This window comes from Paramisgurnus dabryanus, chromosome 19 (assembly GCF_030506205.2).
Source record: "Paramisgurnus dabryanus chromosome 19, PD_genome_1.1, whole genome shotgun sequence".
NCBI classification, from domain to species: domain Eukaryota; kingdom Metazoa; phylum Chordata; class Actinopteri; order Cypriniformes; family Cobitidae; genus Paramisgurnus; species Paramisgurnus dabryanus.
In genome coordinates, this window is record NC_133355.1 from 30,656,350 (window position 1) to 30,665,900 (window position 9,551).

A 9,551-nucleotide genomic window follows, 5' to 3' on the forward strand; every position below is an offset into this window, starting at 1 on the left:
GCTCTCCAACCCTGTCGATTTTCTTCATCCACTTCCAGAGTGGCCTATGTCCTGACGTTACTCACTGGAAGGGCGAGAGACTGGGGTATGGCCGCCTGGGGGGCTAAAGCTCCTTTTACATTTTCGTTCGAGGCTCTGGAGGAAGAAATGCTAAAGTTGTTTGACCGCTCACTCAAGGGAGACATGGCAGCGGCTGAGTTGGTGAGATTACGGCAACGTAATGACTCTGTTACTGATTTTGCTATACATTTTAAGACGCTCGCTATTTGCTGCAACTGGAACGACGCGGCATTAAGAGCACAATTCCTCGAGGGTTTCACGCCAGGTATTCAAGACGAGATTGCACTGAGGGAGCCACCCACGTCACTGGAGGCTGCCATCGATCTGGCTCTGAGGGTCGAGTCTCGCCATCGGCAGAGAGATCTGCGTCGCTCATTCCGCCAGCTGACGTCAGAACCAGGGGAGATCGCTTCAGAGCCCGCCGATGAACCTGGGAGTCTCGGTGGGCGCATCGTCATTTAAACCTCCCGTTAACAGCACTACTCTACCTGTCATTATTAACTCTTTCCCGTCACAGGCGTTGCTGGATTCCGGTGCGGAGGCGTGTCTTTTGGATGCTGGGTTGGCCAAATCCTGGGGTATTCCACTCATCCCTCTCTCCTCTCCTTTGTCTGCCTGGACATTGAAGGGCCAGCATATGGCTGTGATCACGCACCGCACACCCCCTGTGAGTTTGTTTGTTTCTGGCAATCATCGTGAGGAGATTGAATTTTACATCTTAGAGGATTCACAATCGCCAGTCATTTTAGGTCATGACTGGTTATCCAAACATAATCCTCACGTTGATTGGCAGAACAATGTTGTGTTATCTTGGAAGTCTTCGTGTTATGTTTCTTGTCTTGGTCCTGCTCCCTCTCTTGTCTCTTGTTCTGTCTCGCAGGTTCCGGCTATCGATCTCTCAGGGGTCCCGGCGGAGTACTCGGATCTGTATCAGGTTTTCAGTAAGTCCCGGGCTACTTCTCTGCCTCCTCATCGGTCGTATGATTGCGAGATCAAACTACTTCCCAACACTTCTCCGCCTAAGGGTCGTATATTTTCCCTAGCTAAACCAGAAAGAGAGGCTATGGATAAATACATTAATGACGCTCTTAAAGCCGGTCTCATTCGCCGCTCCTCGTCTCCAGCTGGTGCTGGATTTTTCTTTGTAAAAAAGAAAGACGGGTCTCTTCGTCCGTGCATTGACTATCGAGGGCTGAATGACATTACTGTTAAGAATAAGTACCCCTTGCCATTAATGTCATCAGCATTCGAGTTATTACAGGGAGCGCGCGTATTTACCAAGTTAGATCTGCGCAACGCTTATCACTTGGTACGTATTAGAGAGGGCGATGAGTGGAAGACAGCCTTTAATACACCTTCTGGACACTGGGAATATTCCGTTCTGCCGTTCGGTCTTTGTAACGCTCCAGCTGTCTTCCAGACCATGGTCAATGAAGTGCTGGGTGACATGATTAACAGATTTGTCTTTGTGTATCTCGATGACATTCTCATCTTTTCTCCCTCCATGCAGATACACACTCAGCACGTTCGCATGGTTTTACAACGGCTATTAGAGAATCAGCTATTCGTTAAGGCGGAGAAGTGCGAGTTCCACAAGAAGTCGGTTTCGTTTCTGGGTTTTGTCATTGCCGAGGGAGAAATTCGTCCTGATCCCGCTAAGGTTAAGACGGTTGCCGATTGCCCAGTACCCGACACTCGGAAGGAGCTTCAGCGATTTCTGGGGTTCGCCAATTTCTATCGGCGTTTCATCAGAAATTTTGGTCAGATCGCTAAGCCTCTCACCGCTCTCACTTCACCTAATGTATGTTTCCGTTGGAGTAGAGAGGCTCAGGAGGCCTTTGATGTGTTAAAGTCCCGGTTCATCTCTGCGCCTGTCCTCTCTATTCCCGATCCGGCTAAACAATTTATAGTGGAAGTGGATGCATCTGATGTCGGGGTAGGCGCCGTTTTATCACAGCGATCGTCTATTGATGGGAAAGTACATCCGTGTGCTTTTTTCTCTCACCGGTTAAACCCAGCAGAACGTAATTACGACATAGGGAATCGGGAGCTGTTGGCAGTTAGACTCGCTTTGGGTGAATGGCGTCACTGGTTGGAGGGAACCTCGGAGCCCTTTCTGGTCTGGACGGATCATAAGAATCTTGAATATATCCGTTCGGCCAGAAGACTAACATCTAGGCAGGCTCGTTGGGCACTCTTCTTTGATCGTTTCAACTTCACCCTCTCGTACCGGCCTGGCTCGAAAAATACCAAACCTGATGCTCTCTCCCGTCTGTTCGAAAAGTCCGATTCGGAGAGGACGGAGACCATTCTCCCGGAGGGGAGGGTGGTCGGCGCCCTCGTATGGGGAATCGAACAGCGGGTGAGAGAGGCCGGCCGGGAGGGGGAAGTTCCGGAGGGGTGTCCAGCGGGTCGCCTATGGGTTCCTGAGCGGTTACGTTCCGATGTCATCCGGTGGGGTCACGAGTCAAAATTTGTCGGCCATCCAGGTATTCGGAGAACGTTGACTGCCGTCCGTCAGCGTTTTTGGTGGCCTTCTATGTCCACTGACGTCAGACAGTTTGTATTAGCCTGTTCGGTTTGTGCTCGTAATAAAGCATCTAATTTACCACCCGCTGGTCTGCTTAAGTCTTTGCCCGTGCCCTCCCGCCCCTGGTCTCATATAGCCCTTGATTTTGTCACCGGCTTACCGGCATCTAATGGTAACACTGTTGTTCTAACTGTGGTGGATCGTTTTTCGAAGGCGGTTCATTTCATTCCCCTGCCCAAGCTACCTTCTGCAAAAGAGATGGCTCAGGTTTTGATTAATCACGTTTTTCGGTTACATGGTATTCCGACTGACGTAGTGTCAGATAGGGGTCCTCAGTTCATCTCTCGTTTTTGGCAGGAGTTTTGTAGACAAATTGGCGCCACGGCCAGTCTGTCTTCTGGTTATCACCCGCAGACCAATGGGCAATGCGAACGGGCTAATCAGGATCTCGGTAGAACGCTCCGCTGTCTGTCGTCACAATATCCGAATTCCTGGTGCGATCAGCTCCCGTGGGTTGAGTATTCTCATAATTCTCTTCCCGTTACGTCTACCAATTTGTCCCCGTTTGAACTTTCCATCGGTTATCAACCTCCCCTGTTTCCATCACAGGAGCCCGAGGCAGCGGTTCCGTCTGCGTTAGCTTTCGTACGCAGGTGCAGACGCACCTGGAGGAGAGCTAAGACCCTGTTATTATCTAATTCCAGACGAACCAAAGCTGCAGCTGATCGTCATCGGCAACCTCCACCCCGTTACGTTTGTGGTCAAAAGGTATGGCTTTCTACCAAGGATCTGTCTCTCCGTGAGCCTTCTCGTAAGCTGGCTCCGAGATTCATTGGGCCATACAGTATTTCTAAGGTCATTAATCCGGTGACGATAAAGCTTAAGTTACCTCTTTCTCTTGGTCGGGTTCACCCTGTTTTTCATGTATCCAAGGTTAAACCTGTGATGTTTGCTCGCTATAATCCTCCTGTCTCTGCCCCTAATCCCCCCGCCCCTCGTCTAGTGGATGGTGCCCCTGTCTATACTGTTAAGAGGTTACTAGACTCCCGCCGCAGGGGCAGAGGATTTCAGTATTTAGTGGATTGGGAAGGATACGGTCCTGATGAGAGGAGCTGGGTTCCGGGTCGGGATTTGCTGGATCCTGGGCTGATCGAGGACCTCCGTCGGCGACAGGGTGAGTCTCCCGGTCCGTCTGGTGCCGGTCGTGGAGGGGGGGCTACTGTCATGACTGCTGGGTGATCGATGGCTGTGTGATCTGTTTGTGTGTGTGTTGTTTACCTGTGGTGCCGGTTCCTCGTGTATTCACCAACTCCGCCCCCTTGTTTCGGTAATTGTTCACCGGTGGTGTCTCGTTTACCTTTCCCTTTATATTGCACGTAATCCTGTCCTTCGTTGCGCGCTCATTGTTTTATCACAGTCCTGCTGCCCTGCCTTGTCTTGTCAGTCGTTCTCTGTTTTCTCCTCTATCACCCCAGGTTTGGTTTCGGCGTTTGGAGACGCGTCTTCACCCGGACCGCTCGCTTGTGGAGTTCTGGATTTAGTGACTTTGTTTGTCTCTCGCTACAGCTGGTTCGCTTCGTCTTTAGGCGGTATACCAGCTGTCTCCCTTTCTCTCCGGTTTGCATCATCACCCGTGAGTGAGTTCACCTCATTACCATTGTGGATTATTGACTCTACGACTGTTGTTTCTCGGAACCACTGGTTCGCTTCGTTTTTAGGCGGTGACCAGTGGTTTTCGAGTGGCCCTACTACATCAGGATTTCACAGTGGATTACCCGTCTGAGAACTTGGAGTGTCCATCTTCCTTCTCCGCTCGTCATCCACCTACAGGAGGGCGTGTATCATCCTTCTGTGTGTGTGGTGATTGTGCTGGCGTTTTCGACGAAGTGCGTGGGTGGCTCTCTCTCTCCCTTCGGATCTGTACTGGACTATTGTGTGCCGTGTGTGGATCTACCAGTGACTTTGCTCTCCAGTTCTATATATATACCTTTTTCTAAATAAATCATTAACTTGCACTTGACTCCTGAGTTCATTTCCTGACAATATGCACATAACGTAAAAGGTAAATAATAAACTTGAATACTTACAGCCTGTGATCCAGAAGTGCACGGTAATCCAACTTTCAGTAGGAGACGTTGCGCAAATCCAGCTTCAAATTTGTTACGGTTCATGAAGCAGTCATTGTGAAAATGCCGTGAACATATAAACAACTTCTGACTGGATCGTGCCGGATCCGTATTAAACATAAATTCTAACCACTGTTTCCTGATGTCCTCTGTGGAAGGCCATAAAGTGCTATTTTGTCCTCGCATCTAAAGAGACAGCATCTACTCAAGATATTTAATCGCTTATACGATTAAACAAAAGTTTACAAACACACTCAAAACAGGGACTCCCAACCTCCACCATTTCCCTTCCCTTCGGCGCTCTCCACCCCCATTTTTGAGGGCGTACCCAAGCAAAGCACAGAGGGCTGAACTATGATAATGTTGGTCTTGTCCACGTCACCAATCCCAGGAAGTAAACTGTTGCCTACAATCCGAGTGTTTTGTGTAGTCCTAGAAATTTCTATTCCCAAAAATTATTTTTGACTGTCGTTAACATGTACTAATACACACCTACACACAAAAGGATGTTTAAAAACGCGGATATAATAATAGGTGCTCTTTATCATAATGTCACATGTGAAAGATTTTATTTAATGTGAAAGAAAAAAATACACCAGTGGCACAACAAATCACCAGTCATTGGTGTTACTGATCTTCACTGCTGTTACCCATAAGGAAGGTGACACCAGTGACAGTAACACCAGTGACAATTTTCATGAAAACTGCATTTTACAAAATTGCTGCTGCAAAGTATCAAACAACATTTTGTCAATCATTGTATACTCACTAAATTAAGTAGTTTAATCCATTTGTATTCTATTTTTATTTTTTTTGCAATTCCCAAACAATAAAGGAGGTCATTCCAGTGACTTAAACTAAAAGCTTCAAATGAAATCATGAGAAGATTTCTGATAACTGAAAAGAGACTTCTCTTCTCTTCATGGGCTTCTCTTCATAGATCTCCAGGAAATTGAAAGAAGGAAGTCAAGTGATGTCATTAGTGTGATTTTTATTTAAAAATAAGAGCTTTTTTGTTAAACGGTAACACCAGTGACACAACTCCAGGGGACCACTACTTTCATTATATATTTTATACAATTTATTTATTATTATTATTGATCTCAAAATAAAGCATTTTCCCTCTGTACATGACTGTGGGGACGAGCACTTCTGTGGTGCTTGGAATTCTAATAAATTAATAAAAATCAAATATTGCTACATTGATGGCTCAAGAAGGTGTAATTGTTCAAATAACATATTGTTTCATTTTAAAATATATATAAAAAATGTAACCCTAAAGTGTTTTTCAAGTGTAATATTTCTGTAAAGGCTGGGGACAGAAAAATTGACATTTCAGTAGAATGACCCTGATGTGTTTAATACACTGTTCTAATGACGCAAGAGTACAAGAGAACTACGGCAGGTGAGAAGGCCATCCATTGTGTTCTTTTTAAATGTTTCCGGAGCCTGAAGAAATTGTTATAAATACATGTTTAAAACTGTAAAATACCCTCAATGTTACAGTCACTGCACTTGCTGTCCAGAATGTAAGACTGCATTCCAACTTGAACCTATTGTGTGAGCTGTCTCTTTAGTACCGCATGGTTTATTTACATGTTGGCTGGTGATTGGACTGCAGTTCTGAAACAACCACCAAACAAGAGAAAACGTATCTCAAACCCTGTTGTATAGAGTGTATGCATGTGACGTCATCTATGGCGAAAGTGACTGCAGTTACGCCCACTGAGTGGCAAAAGACAGAGTGGCAAAAAAAGTGTACAGTGTGAAATCAGTGAAAACGCATCTAAATTGGAGCTGTTGTGCGATAGACTGTACTAACAGATTTAACAAGAATTCAGAACTATCGTTTTACAGACAAAGTAAATGGATCGTCCATGCGATCACTGACCAAAGGTGGGTTGACAAGATGCTGGAGTCACTATCAAGTGCAACTAAATTTACATTTTCACGGCCACCGCTAGAACATCCAGACATTTTGTTGAATGTTTTGCCACTCAAAGGAGAAGTAAATCAGTAGCAGTAGCCATATATCAGGTATGTAAAAATTTGTGATAAAAATATGTCACAGGTCGGAGCGGACCACAGATGTAGTGTATCACGCCCCTTCCTAGTTTCCACCTCGAGGAGGTCCCAAGAACACCCCAATGACCAAACACACGAGGAGAAGTAAGTATACTTAAAACAAAACTTTATTTAAATTATTTAAAATGTAAATAGGGGAGGGGAAAAGGGATGCTAAAAAAAGACTCTGGGGCCGGAGAGTATGAGCCAAAGATGCTTGCACTTCGTCACGGGAGCGTTTGGGTAAGCTTTCCCAGAGGATGCACTTTTCTCACATGTGACTTTCATCCACTGTTCCCAACTGACACTACTTCCTGTCTTACAGATGGACTGCCTGTAGCGCCTTTCCGTCTTCCTGAGGCAAAGAGAGAGACACGGTAAGTAACACGTAGGCGGAGGTAGGTACTTTGTACTGCGGCGTCTACTTCGGGGGCAGTTGTAGTCTCCAAGGCCAGCTGGAGTTCCTTTAAGACGCAGAGACTAGTTAGTGGTCGACTCTCGATGTATGCGCAGAAGGGTAAGTATTCCTTTGCCGTGGATAGACAAATAGGGGTGCCAGGTAAGTAGCTTGAGTGTACAGAAATGGATGCCCAGGGATGACTGGATCTTCACAGGCACGTGCTCGAGACGGACAACTGGATCTCCACTCTAGACATACAAGAAGGTATTTGTCACAAGGTGACAATCTTTTCGGGGGAGGAACCGCAAATTGGGAAAGTTTGGTTCCGCCCGGAAGTTTCCGTCCGGACCGGGAAAGAGAGACACCGGACTTCCGGTAGCGCAGCGAGAGTTAATATCAACAAATCGAGCGCAGCTGTGTGTAGTTAAGAGGAACGCCGGGTGATTGGAGGACACGAGCATACAGGGCAGTATTTAAGAGCAGTCTAAATCACAGTTTAGTGTGGTTGGTGTGTGTTGAAGTGCTGAGTTGTGCTCGCCGATACACGGTTGGTGCTGTTTACGCTCTCTCTCTTTCTTAGACCAAAGTTGGATGTCGATGAAGACATAGCGAACCTCATAGGTTGAAGAACGATCAAAACTCGATATATACTGAGGGGAACAAAGGAGAAGGAAACTTATTGTTTATGTTTGGAGTGTTTGCATCGTGAACTGAAGCAGTGCAACGTGGGACAAAGAAGTGCAACAGTCGTGAGTAACAAACCATTCTATCAGGAAACGAATTGAATATTGACTTGTATTTTCACTAAATACCTCCAGGAAGAGGAGGGCGGCCCTACCCCTGAGATAGCGTGGTGGGTGAGCCGAAGGAACCTTTTACTGAAGCAAGTGCAGCAACGAAACGAGCAACTAGGCCGTATTATCCATCGCCGTATTCGCCCAAGGTGAAGTGGAGGAAGACAGGCGTCCTTTGTGTACACCTGAGTGTGGTGGGTGAGTCCGTGTGTTGTAGAAATTTTCACTTTGAAGTGGTGCTGTGTACTGCTGTGGATTGCTGTGCAATTGCTGTGTGTCTTGTCAGACGTACCCCCGCTTTCATTCATTTCGCCGAGGAAAGACGAAGAGGCTAACGGTCCTAGAAAGATCCGTATATTATATGCTGTGAGTGTGCTTCAGTTTCAAAGCAGCGGTGTGGTGCCCGGGAACGAGCTCCCGTCCGAATATTGGGCGGGTTTTTGGAGAGTGGCGGTGAAGAACAGAACGGTTGGCAGCTGTGTGAGTATTTCATTTTCATTTTTTTTCATTTAATTTCATTTTTTTATTTTTTTCAAGCAAATAGTATAACAATGGAATAATACTCAATAATAATAATAACTAGCACTTATGCTTGAAATGCAGTGGGGAGAAGTAAAACTTATTGAACCCCACCCCAGTCTATTAAAGAATTTATACAAACCGAACAAAATGCTTCCGTCTTCAATTATAACAATGGAAAAAAGAAAGAGAGAAAAAGAAAGAAAAAACAAACATAAAATAAATAATGGTAATAATAATACCTCATTAAGAAACATTATTCTAGTAGTATATGTGCACAACCAGGGTGCGATTTGCCGGGGGGGATGCGTGGGATTTCCCCCTTTCTGGTCAATGTATCCCTGCCTCTGCTTAATTATTTTTATCCCCGGTGGGGATAAATTTATCCCCCCCTCAAAGTGATCAGTGCTACTACACTTGTGGCGAGACGGATCACAAAACTTATCACTGATCCGTGGTTTGATTAAAGTCAATTTTGTTTTAAAATGCGCTGCTTTGGCTGGCTCTGATACAGCTGCCGCGCAGCCTCTCTGTATTCACCACTCTGAAGACTTGCTCAATGTCCCGCCCACGGCGCTATCTGATTGGTTACAGACCCGGTTACACCTCACGAGTAGCCTATCAACACATGCGAGATGGTTATGGAGCTGTGTGTCGAAACGGTGTAAGGCAGCATATTCATCCGCATATTATTAAAGCGGGAATAAACATCACAATCTGATTATCTGTTTATGATGACAAGCAGAGTTAGTGTCCCAGTCACACCACTGAGAATGGCCGAAGTTACACGCAGATGAGGCGTTTAGCGAGGCGAGGGCGCGTCCAGTTTGCGCAAATGAGGCTAAGTGACTATACATAATGCATCTGTCTTTTCTATCATTTCACTGTAGCTCCGCATTGCGGTGTAAAGTTAATATTATTACTTTAAAAGCAGCAGTAAAACTGTTTCTACTGTAATGGTTTAACTTTGCTATCAAGACATTGTTCATATTTATATTTAAGTTGACACTACATTGTGCCATACAGTTTTGCCATTCAAGATTTAATTCTTACGCGTT